A 23,457-nucleotide genomic window follows, 5' to 3' on the forward strand; every position below is an offset into this window, starting at 1 on the left:
TGTCCGCCTGAACGCGGAGGAACCGCCGCATGCGCTGGTGGCATAGCGGCGGATTCCGCGTGCAGTGCAGGGTTTTTTTTGCAGCAGAGTTCTGGTGTGGCTGGGATTGATAGTTCACACAGGTTTAGAAGGACGCGCGCGCGCTGAGAGGTAGAACTTAAATGACAGCCAGAAGGGAGTCAGCTGACCAGGCCGGTCAGCTGACGATTCAACCAGTTCCCATTGGTCCAGCACTTAGGGGAGGCGCTGGAGAGCGCTGTGCTATATATACTGGGTGCTGGTCATTTTCTGGTTGTCTGCCGTTGCGATCACTACGTGGAAGCACTCAGACCTTTAGCTAGATCCTACAGTGTGCCAGAACCGGCTGGAGCTGGGAATCCACACTGAGTCAGTTCTTGATAGCTTAAAGTACTAATTGCATTGATTATCTGTTATGACCTATTTGCTTCTCTGACTACTCTTTTGTCTTCTGATTCGGTACCTTGCATATCTGATATTCCATTGCCAGACCCTGCTTGCCTTGGATACCGTATCAGCCTTCTGTCTTTGTACTTCATCTGTCATCTCTGTTGCTGAACCTTTGCCTGTCCGACCATTCTCCCTTCAGTGGAACGTCTCCCACTGGAGGGTTATATCTGAGACTTGCCTCTCCGAGACGCTTGCCCCAAGCAGACGATTACTGCTGGGGGTCGAGATTCCTCACTCAGCTTGGATAGAGGATCTCACACACGGGGTTCCCATTCAGAGGTAACCACACCTCTGAGGAATTGCCGTGTGCTGGAGTTTTCCACACGACTGTGTTTCTACTGTCATTATTGTGTTCTTTGCTGGAGCCCAGAGGTTAGCAATATATCAGATTATCGATGATACTGCAGATCATCAATAATCGGGTATAAATCTGCATTTTTGGTGATACTGCAGATCCCCAATAATCAGATTATCTCTGTGTGCTGATACCAATCGTTACACTGTGCTCATTGTTTGTATCCTGCCAGCGCGTCTCTTGAAAAAAATATTCTTTTACGCTGCATGCAGAGAACTGCTGAGCTAAACCCCCTTATCAGGTATACTTTACATCAGATGAGTTGGAGGACTTTTGCCTTGACCAGCATCCTAGAGAAACAATGTTCTGTGAGATAATGGTGTCAGTATAAAGACAGCCTCTCTCTGACATTTGGAGCTTGAGTTCTCGTAAGGTAATGGGAACTTTCCTGGAGTAATTACCTCTCTGGCTCACGCAAATGTTTTTCTGTACACAAGAATGATTCCTATCTCTGTGTGTTATAGCACATATCAGTTATCTCTGACGTGCAAGCGCGGCCTCTCTGGCTGCTAAACCACGCAGCACAGCATTGTGGGGCTGATTTGTAACTTTTACAAGCCATTAAGATCCTGCGCTCTGTTTCCTCTCTTATAACACACCAGTCTGAGTTGCGTAAGTTTTATTCATTCTCTTATGCTGACTTTGGCGTGTCTACAGGATTACTTCTTTTATTCTAGTTCCTGTTTTGAAGCTATTTTGATAAGAATATGCAACACTTAATACTGAAAATAGCATTTTAAGATCTGTATTTGGGTACTTGGTGCCAGGCAGGTGTAAATTCCCTTATTGCCAACTTAAACATTTGTGTAAAATTTAATCTAGCTGTGCTAGAGTGCTTTACAAGTCATTTTGTAATTCTCTGGTATTGAGCCCATCTCTATGGAGAGATCTAAAAATACCTTCTAGTAACTTAGTAATCAGAGTGCTCAGAATCATACTTTTAGCTGTATGAATTGAGGTCTCTGCTGCATAAAAATCCTCTCTTGAAATTTTGATGGTGAGACTAAAACTAAATCCAGAGGGATTTGTTTCTGGGGCTGTAGGTAAGGCTGCTGCTGTTTGCATTTTAGCAACCTGGAGGTGTGGCACAGACTGTATCTAGCAGTGATAGTCTGTGGTGCAGCAAGTGAGCACTGTCTGGACCCCTGAGTCCTAACTAAGTACTTTAAGACTCAGTTCATACTATGTCCACTGGCAACAGAGTGTTAGCACACCTGAATATATGAATATACAGTATTTCTCAGGAGGTCTGTTGCTCTGTCCACTAGGGCTGCACGATTTTAGGGAAAAATTGTTATTGCGATTTTTCTGTCAGAAATTGTGATTTCGATTTGATTCATGACTTTCTTCAAATCAAGCTGTAGCACTGATCATCAACTGTTTACTGTCCCCCTATTGAAATTATTCAACCAGTAGGCTGAATACATCTTCGGGTCTCCTCAGGCAGCCTTTTAAAGTACTCCCTTCCCGAGTGCTTCCGAAGATGAGCGCATTTCGTACTGGGCACGTGTGAGTTCAGGCTTGCAGATGTGCTGTACTGTTGCACCCATCTTTGGGGATGTGAGTACTTCTGAAGCCTGCTGAGGAGTCTGAAAGGCATAGAAAGAGGTGGAACAAGGGCATGGAGAGGGAACTGGGAAGACTCTATGGGATCCAGAGCCTTCCCTCTACATGGGTAAGTATTCCTCGCTTCAGGTTTGCTTGAATGCATCTGGTGCAGGAATGCAGTGGACAAACCTGAACAAGCAAAAAAAAAAAAAACCAAAAAACTGAAAACAGACGTGTGGCCTGAGCTTTAGGTCTTTGTTTCCTGCCATCCATTCCAGGAAATAGTGTGGCCTAGGCCAAAATATAACTAACTAATCAAATAGCTTATAAGCCAGTCAAGAGTAGATTTAAGAAAATGTGTTTGCTTTTAATAGGACTTTAAAACCCAACAAGCAGTACTCTGGCCTTGTAGCACTAGCGTCCCAAATACTGTACATAAAATAATGCAGTTTCAGGTCAGTTAGGCATTGTTCTCACTAGATGGGATTCTATCTGATTTTGCAAGCCCACATGTAATACTGGGGAAAAGGAAAAAAGGGCGACTATGGCTAATGAACTAAAAGGGGGCACCATAGGCTCCAATGCAAAATATCGGCCATTGGGCACCAAAGAAGAAATTAGAGCACCCGTTAAATAGTGGTTGCCGGGACCATGAAATCAAATTTTTTTGTTTACTGAATACTTTTTGTAACAAATATCATTTAGAAATTTGTTTTGACTATAGTTTTAACTTATTTTAGCGTTTTTAAATTTGTTTTTAGGAGTACTATGCGTAAATTATCGCTTTGAAGCTAATTATCTTACAAATATATCACTTTTTGAATTAACTTTGTTTTTGGAATTACAATGCGTAAATTAGTTTTCACATTCATAATGTAATATACTTTTTTTGTATTACCTTTGTTTTAAGATTTTTTAATGCGTACATTATTGTTAGGCTATTTATTTTATTAGAAATATATACATTTTTGATTTTTTTTTTATATTACCGTTATTTTAAGATTTTAAATGCGTACGTTGTTGTTAGGCTTTTTATACTATTAAAAATACATAGCTTTTTATATTCATGTTATTTGCAGCAAAGTAGGTGAGTTTTTAGGGTTAGACACCACCACGGGGGTTTTAGGGTTAGGCAGCCACCACCAGGGGGGTTTTAGGGTTAGGCACCACCAGGGGGGTCTTAGAGTTACAATATATAACCTTCAGCGCTAATCTCTAGCCACCTCCTCCACCAGCATTACACCACAGAAACACAGTGCGCTTACCAGACTGTATCAGACATTAATTACAGGGTCTGAAACAAGGCATCATACGACCAGCGGCTGGTATCTTCCCTGCTGGCCCTCTCTTTCCGAGCTGTAATTGTCCACACTTGTTTGGATGTAAATACCCACAGTGGTTGCATGCATAAAAGATAAAAAAACTCATCTAAGCGTATCCACCTTAAAAAATGTATTGCCACTGGCTTCCTTAAAAAACATCCACAAAAAGCACTCACATAAGGGTCCTTGTGACAGGGACCCAAAGCAAACAGCATGTATCAACTCACAGAACGCCATCCAACCAAATCTCTGCCTCACCCTGTTCTTTACCTCTAACAATGTGGATCTATCTAGTGCCAAAATGTCATCTTCTTGTCTATATTTTAGGGTCTTAGAGTTAGGCGCCAACAGGGGGCTCTTAGAGTTAGGCACCAACAGGGGGCTCTTAGAGTTAGGCACCAACAGGGGGCTCTTAGAGTTAGGCACCAACAGGGGGGTCTTAGGGTTAGGCACCAACAGGGGGGTCTTAGGGTTAGGCACCACCAGGAGAGTTTTAGGGTTAGGCACCACCGGGGGGGGGGTCTTAGGTTTAGGCACCACCAGGGGGGGTTTAGGGTTAGGCATCACCAGGGGGGTCTTAGGGTTAGACACCAACAGGGGGGTCTTAGGTTTAGGCACCAACAGGGGGGTCTTAGGTTTAGGCACCACCAAGGGGGTTTTAGGGTTAGGCAACACCAGGGGACGTCTAAGGGTTAAGGATAGGTACAGGGAGGGTTCTATGTGAGAGTAGGGCTTAGGTATAGTTACAGTAAAATATCTAATATTTACAATTTCTTTCCCATGCTTAATACAATTTTAAAGAGACTCTGTAACAAATTTTTCATCCTTCGTTCTTCTATCTTATAAGTTCCTATGCCTGTTCTAATCTGCTCTGGCTTACTGCAGTCTTTCCTAACTGCACTGTCTCTGTAATAAATCAATGTATCTTTCCTCTGTCCTGTTTGTCGGGCTAAGGCTTGATTGTGTGGAATGTGCAGGGCTGCTTGTGATTGGTAGAAGCGATACACACCCTCTGCAGGCCCCCTGCACACTCTGAATGACTCACACACTATGCTTAGCTGAGCCTATTAGAAGCTGGTTAGTTTGTTTGTAAACACTGCCTAAAACTGTTAATTACAAGCCAGGATTGCAGCAGAGAGTGGCAGAAACAGCACAGAGGGGCACAGGAGAAAATAATAAATAGAATGGTATGCTTTTTATTGTAAGAATATTAGAGTACAGATTCTCTTTAAATATCATTTTATAGTTATAGATGAAATTTACAGATTTTATTACTGTTCTTTCAACATATTTATACGTGATTTTAGATTATGATTTAGAAACCATAGAAAAATTGTTTTAGATAATATCTTAACATTCCATCTATATCCTGCACCCTTTTTCCAGATGCCCTTTTTGCATGTATGCATAATACTGATCCTCCTCCTCATCTTTTCAGTCGACTTTGACTTTTCTTGACCATATATACTTTTGTATGCCAGGTGTCTGTCAAGCACTGCTTCTTTCAGCTGTTGCATCGGTATGTTCATAGCTTTACATATGTTGTCTATCTATCTTAGCCTCTGTCGTCCTCGTCTTCTTTGGCCCTCAATTTTTCCAAGCATCAAGGATTTCTCCAAAGAATCCGGTCTTCTCATTATGTGACCAAAGTATTTGAGTTTTAATAGTAGTATCAGCCCTTCTAGTGAACACTCTGGCCTTATTTCTTTATACATTGACTGGTTAGATCGTCTAGCAGTCCAGGAAACTCTCAGTATGTTTCTCCACACCCACAGTGCAAAAGCATGCATAACCTTATTTATAGTCCAACTTTCAGAGCCATATGTTGCTACTGGAAAGACCATCGTTCTAACTATCCTGATCTTTGTTGGTAAAGTGACATCTCTATCCTTTAGTATCTTGTTCAAACTTGCCATAGCTTTCTTTCCAAGCAATAAGTGTACCCACAATGCGATGTTTCCAAGACTAGCAACTTTTTTGCAATGAACAATCAGTTTTTGCAATATTGTGAACATTGTTACTAAAGTTACTTAGTGGAAGATCCTAGGAAGATTAACCACTTGCCGACCGCCCACAGCCCATGGGCGGCGGCAAAGTGGACGCCTAAAGGACCGCAATACGCCTTCAGGCGGCGCGTCCTTTAGGCATGCCGGGGGAGCGATCGCGTCATTGATGACGCGCGCTTCCCCCGGCAACTGGCTCCGCCCACCCGCCGTAACATCCCGCCGGCCATACGGAAGCGCCGGCGGGATGTTAACCCCGCGATCGCCGCTACAAAGTGTATAATACACTTTGTAATGTATACAAAGTGTATTATACAGGCTGCCTCCTGCCCTGGTGGTCCCAGTGTCCGAGGGACCACCAGGGCAGGCTGCAGCCACCCTAGTCTGCACCCAAACACACTGATCTGCCCCCCCCCGCCCACTGATCGCCCACAGCACCCCTCAGACCCCCCCCCTGCCCACCCCCCAGACCCCTGTTTGCACCCAATCACCCCCCTAATAACCCATCAATCACTCCCTGTCACTATCTGTCAACGCTATTTTTTTTTTATCCCCCCCCCCTGCCCCCTGCCCCCTCCTGATCACCCCCCCACCCCTCAGATTCTCCCCAGACCCCCCCCCAGACCCCCCCCCCCCTGTGTACTGTATGCATCTATCTTCCCTGATAACCTGTCAATCACCCGTCAATCACCCATCAATCACCCATCAATCACCCATCAATCACCCCCTGTCACTGCCACCCAACAATCAGCCCCTAACCTGCCCCTTGCGGGCAATCTGATCACCCACCCACACCAATAGATCGCCCGCAGATCCGACATCAGATCACCTCCCAAATCCATTGTTTACATCTATTCTCTCCTCTAAACACCCACTAATTACCCATCAATCACCCATCAATCACCCCCTATCACCACCTGTCACTTTTACCTATCAGATCAGACCCTAATCTGCCCCTTGCGGGCACCCAATCACCCGCCAACACGCTCAGATTGCCCTCTGACCCCCCCTTATCAATTCGCCAGTGCATTAATTACATCTGTTCTTCCCTGTAATAACCCACTGATCACCTGTCAATCACCTGCCAATCACCTATCACCCATCAATCACCCCCTGTCACTGCCACCCATCAATCAGCCCCTAACCTGCCCCTTGCGGGCAATCTGATCACCCACCCACACCATTAGATCGCCCGCAAACCCGCCGTCAGATTACCTCCCAAATGTATTGTTTACATCTGTTATCTTCTCTAAACACCCACTAATTACCCATCAATCACCCATCAATCACCCCCTATCACCACCTGTCACTGTTACCTATCAGATCAGACCCTAAGCTGCCCCTTGCGGGCACCCAATCACCCGCCAACACGCTCAGATTGCCCTCTGACCCCCCCTTATCAATTCGCCAGTGCATTAATTACATCTGTTCTTCCCTGTAATAACCCACTGATCACCTGTCAATCACCTGCCAATCACCTATCACCCATTAATCACCCCCTGTCACTGCCACCCATCAATCAGCCCCTAACCTGCCCCTTGCGGGCAATCTGATCACCCACCCACACCATTAGATCGCCCGCAGATCCGACATCAGATCACCACCCAAGCGCAGTGTTTCCATCTATTCTCTCCTCTAAACACTCACTAATTACCCATCAATCACCCCCTATCACCACCTGTCACTGTTACCCATCAGATCAGACCCTAATCTGCCCCTTGCGGGCACCCAATCACCCGCCTACACGCTCAGATTGCCCTCAGACCCCCCCTTATCAATTCGCCAGGGCATTATTTACATCTGTCCTTCCCTGTAATAACCCACTGATCACCTGTCAATCACCTGTCAATCACCCATCAATCACCCCTGTCACTGCCACCCATCAATCAGCCCCTAACCTGCCCCTTGCGGGCAAACTGATCACCCACCCACACCAATAGATCGCCCGCAGATCCGACATCAGATCACCACCCAAGCGCAGTGTTTCCATCTATTCTCTCCTCTAAACACCCACTAATTACCCATCAATCACCCCCTATCACCACCTGTCACTGTTACCCATCAGATCAGACCCTAATCTGCCCCTTGCGGGCACCCAATCACCCGCCTACACACTCAGATTGCCCTCAGACCCCCCCTTATCAATTCGCCAGGGCATTATTTACATCTGTCCTTCCCTGTAATAACCCACTGATCACCTGTCAATCACCTATCAATCACCCATCAATCACCCCCTGTCACTGCCACCCATCAATCACCCGCTGTCACTGCCACCCATCAATCAGCCCCTAACCTGCCCCTTGCGGGCAATCTGATCACCCACCCACACCAATAGATCGCCCGCAGATCCGACGTCCGATCACCTCCCAAGTGCAGTGTTCACATCTGTTCTCTACCCTAAACACCCACTAATTACCCATCAATCACCCCCTGTCACTGCTACCTATCAGATTAGACCCCTATCTGCCCCTAGGGCACTCAATCACCCGCCCACACCCTCAGAATGCCCTCAGACCCCAGCCCTGATCACCTCGCCAGTGCATTGCTTGCATCTATTCCCCCCTCTAATCACACCTTGAGACACCCATCAATCACCTCCTGTCACCCCCTAGCACACCTACCCATCAGATCAGGCCCTAATTTGCCCCGTGTGGGCTCCTGATCACTTGGCCAAACCCTCAGATCCCCCTCAGACCCCCTTCCGATCACCTCCCCAGTGCATTGATTGCATCTATTTTCCCCTCTAACCACCCCCTGAGACACCCATCAATCACCTCCTGTCACCCCCCTAGCACTCCTATCCATCAGATCAGGCCCAATACAACCTGTCATCTAAAAGGCCACCCTGCTTATGACCGGTTCCACAAAATTTGCCCCCTCATAGACCACCTGTCATCAAAATTTGCAGATGCTTATACCCCTGAACAGTCATTTTGAGACATTTGGTTTCCAGACTACTCACGGTTTTGGGCCCGTAAAATGCCAGGGCGGTATAGGAACCCCACAAGTGACCCCATTTTAGAAAAAAAGACACCCCAAGGTATTCTGTTAGGTGTATGACGAGTTCATAGAAGATTTTATTTTTTGTCAAAAGTTAGCGGAAATTGATTTTTATTGGGGTTTTTTCACAAAGTGTCATTTTTCACTAACTTGTGACAAAAAATAAAATCTTCTATGAACTCGCCATACACCTAACGGAATACCTTGGGGTGTCTTCTTTCTAAAATGGGGTCACTTGTGGGGTTCCTATACTGCCCTGGCATTTTAGGGGCCCTAAACCGCGAGGAGTAGTCTAGAAAACAAATGCCTCAAAATGACCCGTGAATAGGACGTTGGGCCCCTTAGCGCACCTAGGCTGCAAAAAAGTGTCACACATGTGGTACCGCCGTACTCAGGAAAAGTAGTATAATGTGTTTTGGGGTGTATTTTTACACATACCCATGCTGGGTGGGAGAAATTTCTATGTAAATGGTCAATTGTGTGTAAAACAAATCAAACAATTGTCATTTACAGAGATATTTCTCCCACTTAGCATGGGTATGTGTAAAAATACACCCCAAAACACATTATACTACTTCTCCTGAGTACGGCGGTACCACATGTGTGGCACTTTTTTACACCCTAAGTACGCTAAGGGGCCCAAAGTCCAATGAGTACCTTTAGGATTTCACAGGTCATTTTGCGACATTTGGTTTCAAGACTACTCCTCACGGTTTAGGGCCTCTAAAATGCCAGGGCAATATAGTAACCTCACAAATGACCCCATTCTAGAAAGAAGACACCCAAAGGTATTCCGTTAGGAGTATGGTGAGTTCATAGAAGATTTTATTTTTTGTCAAAAGTTAGCGGAAAATTGATTTTTATTGTTTTTTTCACAAAGTGTCATTTTCCACTAACTTGTGACAAAAAATAAAATCTTCTATGAACTCACCATACTCCTAACGGAATACCTTGGGGTGTCTTCTTTCTAAAATGGGGTCATTTGTGGGGTTCCTATACTGAACTGGCATTTTAGGGGCCCTAAACCGTGAGGAGTAGTCTGGAAATCAAATTTCGCAAAATGACCTGTGAAATCCTAAAGGTACTCATTGGACTTTGGGCCCTTTAGCGCAGTTAGGGTGCAAAAAAGTGCCACACATGTGGTATTGCCATACTCGGGAGAAGTAGTACAATGTGTTTTGGGGTGTATTTTTACACATACCCATGCTGGGTGGGAGAAATACCTCTGTAAATGACAATCTTTTGATTTTTTTACACACAATTGTCCATTTACAGAGTTATTTCTCCCACCCAGCATGGGTATGTGTAAAAATACACCCCAAAACACATTGTACTACTTCTCCCGAGTACGGTGATACCACATGTGTGGCACTTTTTTGCACCCTAACTGCGCTAAAGGGCCCAAAGTCCAATGAGTACCTTTAGGATTTCACAGGTCATTTTGCGGAATTTGATTTCCAGACTACTCCTCACGGTTTAGGGCCCCTAAAATGCCAGGGCAGTATAGGAACCCCACAAATGACCCCATTTTAGAAAGAAGACACCTCAAGGTATTCCGTTAGGAGTATGGTGAGTTCATAGAAGATTTTATTTTTTGTCACAAGTTAGTGGAAAATGACACTTTGTGAAAAAAACAATAAAAATCAATTTTCCGCTAACTTTTGACAAAAAATAAAATCTTCTATGAACTCACCATACTCCTAACGGAATACCTTGGGGTGTCTTCTTTCTAAAATGGGGTCATTTGTGGGGTTCCTATACTGCCCTGGCATTTTAGGGGCCCTAAACCGTGAGGAGTAGTCTGGAAATCAAATTCCGCAAAATGACTTGTGAAATCCTAAAGGTACTCATTGGACTTTGGGCCCTTTAGCGCAGTTAGGGTGCAAAAAAGTGCCACACATGTGGTATCGCCGTACTCGGGAGAAGTAGTACAATGTGTTTTGGGGTGTATTTTTACACATACCCATGCTGGGTGGGAGAAATAACTCTGTAAATGGACAATTGTGTGTAAAAAAAAATGAAAAAATTGTCATTTACAGAGATATTTCTCCCACCCAGCATGGGTATGTGTAAAAATACACCCCAAAACACATTCTACTACTTCTCTTGAGTACGGCAATACCACATGTGTGGCACTTTTTTGCAGCCTAACTGCGCTAAGGGGCCCAAAGTCCAATGAGCACCTTTAGGCTTTACAGGGGTGCTTACAAATTAGCACCCCCCAAAATGCGAGGACAGTAAACACACCCTACAAATGACCCCATTTTGGAAAGTAGACACTTCAAGGTATTCAGAGAGGGGCATGGTGAGTCCGTGGCAGATTTCATTTTTTTTTGTCGCAAGTTAGAAGAAATGGATTCTTTTTGTTTTTCTTTTTTTTTGTCACAAAGTGTCATTTTCCGCTTACTTGTGACAAAAAATAATATCTTCTATGAACTCACTATGCCTCTCAGTGAATACTTTGGGATGTCTTCTTTCCAAAATGGGGTCATTTGGGGGGTATTTATACTATCCTGGAATTCTAGCCCCTCATGAAACATGACAGGGGGTCAGAAAAGTCATAGATGCTCGAAAATGGCAAAATTCACTTTTTGCACCATAGTTTGTAAACGCTATAACTTTTACCCAAACCAATAAATATACACTGAATGGTTTTTTTTTTATCAAAAACATGTTTGTCCACATTTTTCGCGCTGCATGTATACAGAAATTTTACTTTATTTGAAAATTGTCAGCACAGAAAGTTAAAAAAATCATTTTTTTGCCAAAATTCATGTCTTTTTTGATGAATATAATAAAAAGTAAAAATCGCAGGAGCAATCAAATAGCACCAAAAGAAAGCTTTATTAGTGACAAGAAAAGGAGCCAAAATTCATTTAGGTGGTAGGTTGTATGAGCGAGCAATAAACCGTGAAAGCTGCAGTGGTCTGAATGGAAAAAAAGTGGCCGGTCCTTAAGGGGTAGAAAGACTGTGGTCCTCAAGTGGTTAAAGGGAACCTGAAGTGAGGAAAATTATTTAAAATAAACACGTGACGTAGCTGCAAATGAATATTACATACTAACCTCGCCATCAGTTCCTCTCAGAAGCTCACCATTTTCTTCTTACAGTGATCTCTTCCAGTTCTGACAATATTTTGTCAGAACTGAAATATACCAGTTACTGGCAGTTATTTATCAGCAGCTGTCAGTTACAACTGAATCTGTAAGGTAATGTCCATGTTTCCTTATGGCTCAAGTGGGTGATATTACAGTTGAACAGTGTGCTGACCAGGAAGCTGTTATTGAATTAATGGCTATTTTCAAAATGGAGGATGGAGAAATCCATTGATCACAGTGGACAAAAGAGACGCAGGAGAGGAGAAAGAGATTGAGTAGTAGGCTACACAGGAGGTAAGTATGACATGTGTATGGTTATTTTAACTTTTTATTTTCAGTTCGGGTTCTCTTTAAGTGCTCTTTTACACTTAATCAGTTGCTCTCAGTTAAAACGGAAAGAAAACTGATTTTCAAAGTAATGCCCGTGTTTTCCTATGGCACCTTTCACACTTAACGCGTTTTAACTGAAATCTTCTTCCCAATGCACTGCTATGGAAAAAACGCGTACCAGTACGCACTAACGGGTACTAACGCATACTAATGCATACCAACTGATTTAATGTAAACTTCTACTTTTTCTCTATCTATTTGCTGATGGTTCATTGGAGCAGATTACATGACTGATGTTAAGCAGCAGACCAGTTTTGGCACTTTTTTGTTTGACATGCATAACTAGGCTCTTTAATTCTTCTTCAGTTTCAGTAATACTGATCACCAAGTCACTCATTTTATGATGTAAATCATTGTGCTCTGCTCCCACTACTTTGGTTTAAATTGTTGTCATTGCGCAGACACACTGCATGCTGCATTTTTGTCTCATTTAGTATAACTGAATAGGACTTTACACGCACACTTAAAAATTGCACAATATAACTCCAGAATAAAATGTGTGTGTGTTTTTCCTGTACATTTTGCATTTTGCACTGGGAAAAAAAGGTTTTAACATTCACCTCAAACACGAGAATTGGTTAAAAATGTGATCCAAGTGATTTTGATTGTAGCGCAACTGTTAGTGCTAGGTGGGTTGGATTGAGTATCCTTACAACTGTTCGTCTCCTGGGATTCTCACACAAAGCAGTCTCTAGAGTTTACCCAGAAGGGTGTGAAAAACAAAACAAAAAAACAAGTGCGCAACAGGTCTGCTGCCCAAAAAATGTCTTATTTTTGAAAACTACTATTAATTTAAGTTTTTCGTTTATTAACAATAAAAGCATGCTTATGGTGTGTAATTGAACTGGGCCTTTAAGAAATGACCTTATTGCTTTCAGGTGATGCTTTGAGTCCTTTTATAAACTTCTCTTATTTTGCTTAGTGCATTCCTCCTTCCTCCAACAGCTTTAAATTGAAGTGAACAACAGGGTGGAATTATTTTAATTGTTATGCTACTGGCCCTGGAGTGAGAGCTTGCTTCAAATTAACTGATAGTGTAGGCGAAGAAGCAAGCGGTTATCTATTGCTTATATAAAGCTCTGCACTGAAGGTATCAAATCCAAATGATGGTGTACACTTACTAAACCGTAATAAAAATGCTAAAAACAATACTTATGGCAGAACTATATTTTAAACACAAAAAAATCATTACTATAACTGATCATATAAATAATTGCTAAAATTGTCTTTTGTTCCATTGGCTCATAGTTCCTTGCATCTCAGAGCTTCTGGCTCAGAACTGCAGACTGAGGGCAGTACTACAGCAGTACAAATTAAATTACTACATAATGATAATTACCTGGGCTCATGCTGTCTACAGTATGGACACAGTTATGGGGCTGGAGCAACTTTAAAGAGACACTGAAGCGAAAAAAAAAATGATGATATTATGATTTGTATGTGTAGTACAGCTAAGAAATAAAACATTAAGATCAGATATATCAGTCTAATTGTTTCCAGTACAGGAAGAGATAAGAAACTAGTTGTTATCTCTATGCAAAAAAGCCATTAATCTCTACGACTTTCAAAGTCGTGGAGAGGGCTGTTAGCTGACTTTTATTATCTCAACTGTAAGTGAACTAATTACTTTTTATCTGCTAGAGGAGAGGTCATTAGTTCACAGACTGCTCTGGAAGAATCATTTTGAATGCTGAGTGTTGTGTAATCTGCACATATTAGAGAATGACGCAATGTTAGAAAGAACACTGTATACCTGAAAATAAAAATATGAGGATATTTTCTTTGCTGCTAATCTTCTAGTAATTATTCATAGTACGCAACCAATTCACTATATCATATATTTTGTTTTCGCTTCAGTGTCTCTTTAAAGGACAAGTGCAAGCTCCCAAAAAAACCCCAGATCTACTTACCTGGGGCATCCTGCAGCCTATCTGTCCCTTGCCACAGCTCCGGTGTCCTGGGATCCCTTCCGTTACGGATGCCAACCTCACCAGGCCGGCATCTTCTGCGCCTGCGCTAGCGTGTGGCCATGCTGCTCGCGATCACGCTCACATGGTCTGGGGTGTTGTGCAGTCTGCGCACAGAACTCCAGACCACGTGAGTGCGTTCGCGAGCAGCATGGCCACACGCAGGTGCACAAGATGCCGACATGGTGAGGTCGGTATCTGCAACAGAGAGGACACCGGAGCTGCGGTGAGGGACAGATAGGCTGCCAGAGGCTGGAGGAAGCCCCAGGTAAGTACATCTGTTTGTTTTTTTGGGAGCTCGCACCTGTATTTTTAAAGTACTCACTAAAGCTGACCACTAACGGTCCAATTTCTAGCGAAAAATCGTTCGAGCGATCAGAAATTCTGATCGGACGAAAAATCGTTCACTACACCATCAACTAACCAATCATTGCTTCCTATCTATCACGACCACTAAGAAAATCCAAATTTTCGTTCGACGAAAATTCATTCGGGCGACATTTTTTTCACTCGTTCATAATCGATTGTGTCCACCAATGGAGATTATTTACAACCAATCCGATCAGAATTTCTGATCGCTCAAACGATTTTTCGCTAGAAATTGGACAGTTAGTGGCCAGCTTAAGGCTGGTTTCACACATGTTGAGGTGCGACTGTCCTGACGCAGGGGAGCCCACCGCAGGACAATCGCACCGCACCATTTCATGTTTAAATCATTCTGCAGCAGAGTCCACAGACAGAGTGATTTGCATAGCTCAGCCCCTCGCTCAGTGTTTTGCTCCCTGCTGGACAGGAAGTAAGGCCCAGTGCACACCAAAACCGCTAGCAGATCCTCAAAACGCAAGCGGTTTTTGAAAAAGATTTCACAGCGATTCTAGGCATAATTTGTGACGTTTTCTAAACATGCCTAGCGTTTTTGGGAGCGTTTTTGTGTAGCAGATTACAAATATTGTTACAGTAAAAGATGTTACTGAACAGCTTCTGTAACAAAAATGGGTGGAAAACCGCTCTGATGTAGCATTTTCCAGAGCGGTTTGCATTTTTCCTATACTTTACATTGAGGCGGAAACGCTTCTGCAAACCTCAAACGTGCAGCAGGAGGCATGTTTGCGGTTTGCTAAAAACCTCAAACCGCTGGTGTGCACCATCTCATTGAAATACATTAGCCAAGCGTTTTCACAGGCGGATGCGGTTGGCGGATCGCTGCTAAAACCGCTCGGTGTGCACTGGGCCTCAGTCACTGGTTTTTTTTTTTCTGTCCCCCCGTGAGGCTCTTTTAGTCATAGACCATGAACAAGCATGCAGGGCAGATATATAACTTAAGTTTGACTGGATTTGCTGCATGGTTGTTTCCGGTGTATGATGATCCAGTTACTGCTAATGCATGCATGAAAGATCAGCAGAATGCCAGCAAGGCAGCTGTTGTTGTTGTTTAACCACTTCACCTCAGAGTTTTTTTCCTCTTACAAAAACAGAGCAATTTTCACCTGTCAGCGCTCCTTCCATTCATTTGCCTATAACTTTATTACTACTTATCACAACGAAACAATATATACTGTATCTTGTGTTTTTTGCCACCAATTAGACTTTCTTTGGGGGGTACTTTTTGATAAGAATTCTTTTATTCTAAAAGTATTTTAACTGGAAAAATAAGAAAAAGTGGAAAAAATTTAGTTTTCAGTTTTCGGTCATTATAGTTTTGAAATAATACAAGCTAGCGTAATTAAAACCCACACATTTTATTTGCCCATTTGTCCCGGTTATTGCAGCGTTTAATTTTTTTTCCTAGTGCAGTGTATGGTGCCAATATTTTATCTGGAAATAAAGCCCATAATTACAAGCCCATAATTTATAAAGTAATAGTAATATACCCTCTTTACATACATATTAAAAAGTTCAGTCCCTAAGGTAGCTATGTTTTTTTTAATTTGTATTTTTTTTTTGTTAAAAAAAATAAACAAATAAAAATTGGTAACTATTGGAGAGTGTGGGAGGTCAGGGGTTAATTTCAAATGTAAAACTATGGTAAAAATAGGTCCTTTATTGAAAAAAAATGAAGATGTAATCTTACTATTTGTCCACAAGATGTCCTCGCAGCTTACTTCCGTATGCGTAGTATTACTACGCAAACAGTAAGCACTGCGTTTACGGTCTTTGTGAATGGCAGCGCCGAGTCATAGACGGCTGCGGTCATTCACACAGGGACTTAGATCAACGAATGGGAACTGGGTGTGTGTGTGTGTGTGTGTGTGGGGGGGAGGGGGGAGTGAATGCGCGGCTGGGAGGGACATAGTAGCTATGTCCCTGCACATAGTTATGGCATTTTGCAGGGGCGTAGTTACTCGTCCTGGGAGAGGGGAAGTGGTTAAAAGGCAAAAGACAATAAATATGGCAGCCTCCATATTCCTCTCATTTCAGTTGTCCTTTAGAGTTGAGCTCAAAGGAGATTGTGGTTGTTCTGACAAAAAGACACAGTGAAGATTTCCTTTGGACGTTTTTGAGGCACTGAGGCTTTGTTAGAAATGTAAATAGATCTGTCTGGCAATCTTCATCTTTGTTAAAGCAGACCTGATCTCAGAACTTCCTGTATGCTCTAAAAGATAAGCAACATCATAATAACCTTTAAAGAAAAAACATGTCCTTGTTACAGCTTATAAAACTCATACTGAGATTCTGCAGTGGTTTCTTCCTGCAGTGGTTACTTCCTGGCATCCTGGGAGCAGAGAAAGAGTTAACATACTATGTTTATATATTAGTTCAGAATTCGGCTGACAGCTCAAATTACACTAACTCATTATTTGCTGAGAAGGGAGAATTAGACAGGCTGTTCTCTAAAAACACACAGAGGGGGGACACAGGGTTCATTTATCTGTGTACTCCTGTGCAAGAGTTTAGGTCCACTTTAAATGGACTGAAACTGCCTGAAGAAGAGCTGCACACCACAGCAAAGAAATTAAAGGACATTTTAATGGCTAAATAAAATTAACCTTTTAGAAGAGTGCAACATTTTCACAATTTCACACATCCTGCTCTGTCATGAATAAGATATAGTAAATAATAAAGTGTGTAATCATTACACTCAATGTAAAATGGCTGTGGTAATCTGGCTTTCATTATTGCATTACGCACAAGTGCTGCTTTAAGACCGCACAGCTACAGAAGTAATTGCTGCAAGTCTCTGCAGACCCAGTTGCACGATCATATTGGGCTTGTAGGAGAATTGATAGAACAGTAACTCATTTGTAATGAGTGAAAGTAACAAGCATTGTGTTGATAGGATCAATGCTTTTGATTTACCGCTTGTCTCCTTTGATCCACTGTGCTCTTAAAACACTTGACGTAGGGAGAAACGGTAATGATTATGCTGTGCTTTGAAATGCTTCTTTGGTTATTGATCTGAATTGAACCCGTGGTTTAGATGCCGCTGGAAAGAGACTGCATTATTAAAAATCATTTATCTTGTTTATAAGCCTTATTAGGGAAATGGGCAGACACTGGGAACTCAGAGCTCGGACTGTGCCGAAAACTCCTTAACAAGCTCTGTAAGGCGGCAGCAGCAGCAGCACATTAGTGAAGCCTGTGGGAACAGAGGGAGGCCTCTGTAAGAGATGCCTCTAATACATTTTAGGAATCACCATGTAATAGCACACTGTGATGTTCTCAGGTTATGAAGTTCTTTTCTGGCAGTGATAAGTAATCTGTGAATTGTTACAGTTGTGATTCTGCATTCTGCAGTCCACTTAAAAGCAGATCACGTAGGAGACGAGAGGACTACCTAGATCTACATTCAGTTCTTACGGTGTTTATAAAACCCAAAAAATGGAGCATGAAAAATTGTAAAAGTCATTCTGCTGTCTTCTAAGTTAGGACTCGTTGACATTGTGCACATTGCATAATCCATTGCAATTTGTTTGTTTTACAATGCAGTGTGAGCATGTTTTTATGCACGTTCAAGGCCGGATTTCTGGCAAGGCCACATAGGCCATGGCCTAGAGCACCAGATAAACAAGGGGCGGACTGCAGGCAGCCAGTGGGCTTTCTTTGCAGATTAAGTTCCAAACAAATGAAAGGGATCGGGCCAACCGCATTATTTGAACCAGCTGCCTGTGCTGTGCTGCAGGTAGCTGCACTCAGTTAACCAAGCATGCGCGAACAGTGTGTGATTAGCAAGCAGCCAGACCTGGACCAGTGACACAGCAGAAGCTGCGGGTGGTTACGGAAGGCTGGGTCAGGCACGCATGTGGTGTGGGGGATGAAAGAACCCAGAGCAGCACCAGCAAACAGTACAGAATACAGAAGGCAGCCTATCATAGTCCCCATTTCCTGGTTATTGATTGGCTAGTGGTGGTCCACGTCACTTTACCATGGAGACTGCAGTGAGTATTTGACTTTAACGCATTGCTCACTCCACCCACTATCCAACTGTGGTAGGATACTGTGTGGTTAGGGACGGGTGGTAAAAGTGGGCCTTGGGGGGTAAGAAGTACAAATCCGGCCCTGTGCACGTTATGAGGCTGTACTGCCACTAGCAAAATAATGCATATGGAGCATGAAAAAGATGTGCAGCAATATGTCATAATTATGCTGAACATTACAAGACACATAGGGCTTGATTCACAAAGCGGTGCAAACTGTTTAGCACAGGTGTGCTAAACAGCACGTGAAGTGCCGTTCGCGGACTTTTGCGCGCGCAAAGTGCCGCGATTCGCGCGATCGCGGACTTTTGCGAGCGCAATTTGCGGCAAATTGTGCGCGCAAAAGTCCGCGAACGGCACTTCACGTGCTAACTGTTTAGCACGGGTGCTAACTGTTTAGCACACCCGTGCTAAACAGTTTGCACCGCTTTGTGAATCAAGCCCATAGTGTGAATGGCCATCTTCAAAGTTATGGATAGAGTATTGACGTGTTAATTAAGTTAGTAAGAATATAATGCAGGTAGTGTGAGCAGAACCCTTACAATGTTTTGTTTAAATTCATTTTTTTCTCATCTTTATCACAGCCTCCATCCACTTTAGTCCTCCCCTCCTTCTTCACAGCCAGCTACCCTCCAGGCTATAATTCTCTCCTGCCTATGCTGTTTGGGATACCATTGGCTTATCTAAGGAGGGAATGAAGAGCCTGTGTCATATAATTTACCTGGAATAGATTATTTTAAAGTCAAATTTCAGAAAGTTTTTCTTATTCCAGTTTTACCAGTTTGAAGGTGGCCAAGTATATCAGTATGTATATCAGGCGACTTGGTGGCCGATCGACCATCCAAATCGATTATTATAATCGAACTGGATGAAAATCGGTGCCGCCAAGTGCATGCCTGACAACCAGTGTGACCAAGTTCAGGACGGAAATTGGTCGCATTTTCCGTAGGGCCTGCTGCAAGATGTCGGGTCGAAGTTGGTTGGTCAGGTGCGCAGCGGGAACGGCGGGAGATTTCCCGACAATCGACGAAACCATCCGCCGCAGCGGCGATGTGCCCCCCCTAATGTCAGTGTCCCCGTGCTAGTGTAAATCTATACATTACCTCTCTGCAGCCTCTTCTTGTCCCCCGCTGCTCCGGGCGCATTATACTCTTCCCCATACACACATACCCCACGTGGTTTCCTGGTAAGGGCATGCGTATAACATCACACACACGCACCCTTACTAGGAGACCACGTGGGGCACGCGTATAGGTGGAAAAGGAATGCCGGAAGTCTGGGAGGGACAAGCGGAGGCTGCGGAGAGGTAATGTATACATTTATGCTGGCACGGGGCCACTGACAGGGGGCACAGCGGCGAGGGCTGATTCCGAATCGATATCAGCCTGAGGTGTATGGGCAGCTGACAGATCTCTCTCTTATCAGATTCGATAAGAAGAGATTTGTCTCTTGGTCAAATCTGCCCATACATAGCTACATGTATGACTACCTTTAGACAGTATTTTAAGGGATAATTCGTTGGTAATGTGGTGGTGGGGGATTAAAATTCCCCATTGGTCTCCCTAATTTCCTATCAGTGGGATAACTAGTTTTCATATTAAAAAAAACACAGAGCTCCACAAAGGTCCCAGCCAGGGACAGTAAGTTAGGGATCATAATTAGCATACAAAAAGGTGAAGCGCTCAACAGTACTTCCGCGTTATAGTTGACAGATATGGCAATAAACTACTCCTCAAAATGATAGATAGTGAATCCCAGCACTGGTCTCATAATCCATACAGTAACACAGTACTAAAATACCATAGATGCACAGCATTAATAGTAAAAGGCAAACAGTAGAAAAGTCCACCTGTAAAAGGAATCAGGCAATTTCATACATCAACCCATTAGCTTCCACCGAGATGAACAATCTAAATTGTATTGTTGTTCCCTGCACTAAGTCCACAAGGAAAGTTCCACAGCACAATAAAGTCCACAATGTATTTACTTGACTCTTAATCACTGGTGGTGGTTTGGTCCTTTGGCTGAAACTGGATTATGCTATGTTGTCCCTGTTTTTCTGATAATTACCTAGGAAGAAGGATGATTTGAGTACAAGGAACTACAAATAGATACATGCCCTGTCTGCTGGTCTGTAATACAATCAGCCATACCTGCTGGTAAGAGTACTTCAGCTAATTCAAACTGATCGGTGGAACTAAAAGTGGGATTAAGAGTCAAGTAGATACATGGGGCTGGCTTGATTCACAAAAGAGTGCTAACTGATAGCACGGACGTTTTCGCGTGAATTTTCGCATTGCGCGCGATCGCGAATTTCCGTGTGAAACAATAAAGTTTTCGCGGCAAAAGCTAATTTTCACGCGAAAACATTGTCGATTTCTTACAAAAATCCGCGTTTGCGCGTGAAAACATTATCGTTTTGCGTGAAAATTCGCGATCGTGCGCAATGCGAAAATTCACGCGAAAACGGCCGTGCTAACAGTTAGCACTCTTTTGTGAATGAAGCCCATTGTCCTATAGTTGCCATATCTGTCAACTATAACAATAACAATAATATTTATATAGCGCTTTTCTCCCTGGGGACTCAAAGCGCTGAACGTGGAAGTACTGTTGAGCGCTTCACCTTTTTGTATGCTAATTTGTTAGGATGGTGACACCCCCCATGGTGTAGCGATCCAGCACTTCACATAACACCTTGTTGAGCAACTTATTGGAGGCATAATTATATAAGAGTTTACTGTAGCTGCATCAGTGAGGAGGTGCAGGTTGGAGGAGCGCACAAGCCACTTATCTATAAGTTAGGGATCATAAAATGGACACAGACACCAATGAAAGGAACCCAGATTTTTCTAACCCTTACCCTACTATTAGCAAAAAAATCCAAGTAGTCTTGGATTTGAAACAAAATGTTCTGCAGGTGCTTATCTGAGTACAGTATCTGAGTATACTACTGCCATTGAAGAACTGCACTCATCTCTTACCAGTCCAGATTTAAAAACATTCAAAAAAAGAATGCATATACAAACAAAATGCAACATTTTCAAGCTCCTAATTTTTGCATCTAAGCTTCTGTTTCCTGGTCCTTTATATGTTCTCTCCTCTACTGAGATGGGGAGAGAGCACAAACTACCCACTCCAAACAAGTACTACCAATACTCTCTTTCTTAGGAAAAAAAAAGACTAGAAAAGAAGGGAAAATGAGTAATAAATAAAGAGAAAAATGAGAAAAAAACAGGGAAGATGAAAGAAATAGAAAAAGATAAAAAAAACCAAACAAATAAATAAACCCCACAATAATACATAAATCTCTCTCCTACCCTCCCACCTGCTCCGCAAAATAATTCCTGGGCTTCACCAAATTAATTCCATTCCAAATCAATGGGCTGCCTGTTATCAACTTTTGGAGGCCCCAGTCAACCAGTTCACATTCCCCTATCCTCCTTCTTTCTTATCCTCAGGACCCCCTCCATAAATGTACCGGTGAACTGAAACCAGCAAGGGCCTCCACTCCAGATCACCCCAACTTGCCTTTCCCTTCCATATAATTCCTCCATTCTTTGATTGTTAGCTATCACCAGAAACCTCTCCGGAAGGCTTGGAGCACTTGATGTTTTCAATGTCTCCCATTCAATAACCTTGCAGCGTTTATTAGATGTATTATTAGAGAGTACTATATACCCCAGTAATAGCCAGCTCTGAGTGACTGAAACAGATACAGTTCAATGTGTAGGAGCTGAAAACAACTGGAAAAGTGTCCTCATTCACCTGAGACAGCATGGGTCCTGTCACACTACATCTGTTGTTTTGCGACGCAATGGACAAAATAATAGCCATGCAATGCAATTATAATCCAAGATTTCCGTCAAAATAATGCACAGCATAATGCGCGTTACTCTCCAATGTGCACGGTAATGGTTGCGGTGCAAACATAAAGCTGGGAACTGTAGGCATCGCACCAGCAACCTGCAATCCAACTTTTCAGGATGTGAAATAGAGATAGCCCGAACGGTTCGACCGTAAACTTAAGCTGGCCATACACTAGGCCGATTCCCCGCCGATCGACAGCAGATTCGATCACTGGGATCGAATCTGCTGTCACACCGTTCACGCTGCATGCTAAATTTCGATCTATTTCGTCCCGAGATAGATCGATCCCGTCGATCGCTCCGTGCGGGAAATTACCGTTGATCGCCCGCGGGTAGGGAGCGCGTCGGTAGCGGCGTTCGAGTGCCCAACGACCGACGCAATAGATTACCTGCTCCGCCGGCGCGACTCACCCCGGTCACCGCTGCTCCGTCTCCGCTCTGGTCTGGTCTCCGGGTCCGGCATGCTTCACTTCTTCTAGCCCGGCAAGAAGATTAAACAGTAGAGGGCGCTCTATTGTTTAAACTTTCTGTCGTGCAGGAAGAAGTGAAGCATGCCGGACCGGAGACCAGACCAGAGCGGAGAAGACAGCGGAGACCTGGGGACTGGAGTCACGCCGGCCGGAGCAGGTAATGTATGCGGGCATGCGGGGGGGGGGGGGGGGGGTGGAGCGGCGGCAGCACCACCACCACCACAGATTGTGAACGGTTTCAGGCTAAAATTGGTTCACAATCTGTTTGCAGTAAAGGCAGCCATACTATCCCTCTCTGATCAGATTCAATCAGAGAGGGATCTATCTGTTGGTCGAATCTGATGGCAAATCGACCAGTGTATGGCTACCTTAATTCACACGAACTTCGGTGGTTCGCGTTTCGCGGTGAACCGCGAACTTTATGTGCGTTCGATCCGCCCCCTATACTACATCATTAGGCTCAACTTTGACCCTCTATCACAGTCAGCAGACACAGGGCAGCCCATCAGGCTACACCCCCTCCTGGAGCCCCCACCCCTTATATAAGACAGCTGCGT

The 23,457-nt window shown here is 43.6% G+C and overlaps 1 protein-coding gene across 7 annotated transcripts in view; it reads left to right on the forward strand.

The window, feature by feature from the left end:
• The window catches only part of PDE11A (phosphodiesterase 11A), a 749,805-nt gene that overhangs the window by 102,611 nt on the left and 623,737 nt on the right, over positions 1-23,457 (forward strand). The window lies entirely within an intron of this gene.

This window comes from Hyperolius riggenbachi, chromosome 7 (assembly GCF_040937935.1).
Source record: "Hyperolius riggenbachi isolate aHypRig1 chromosome 7, aHypRig1.pri, whole genome shotgun sequence".
NCBI classification, from domain to species: domain Eukaryota; kingdom Metazoa; phylum Chordata; class Amphibia; order Anura; family Hyperoliidae; genus Hyperolius; species Hyperolius riggenbachi.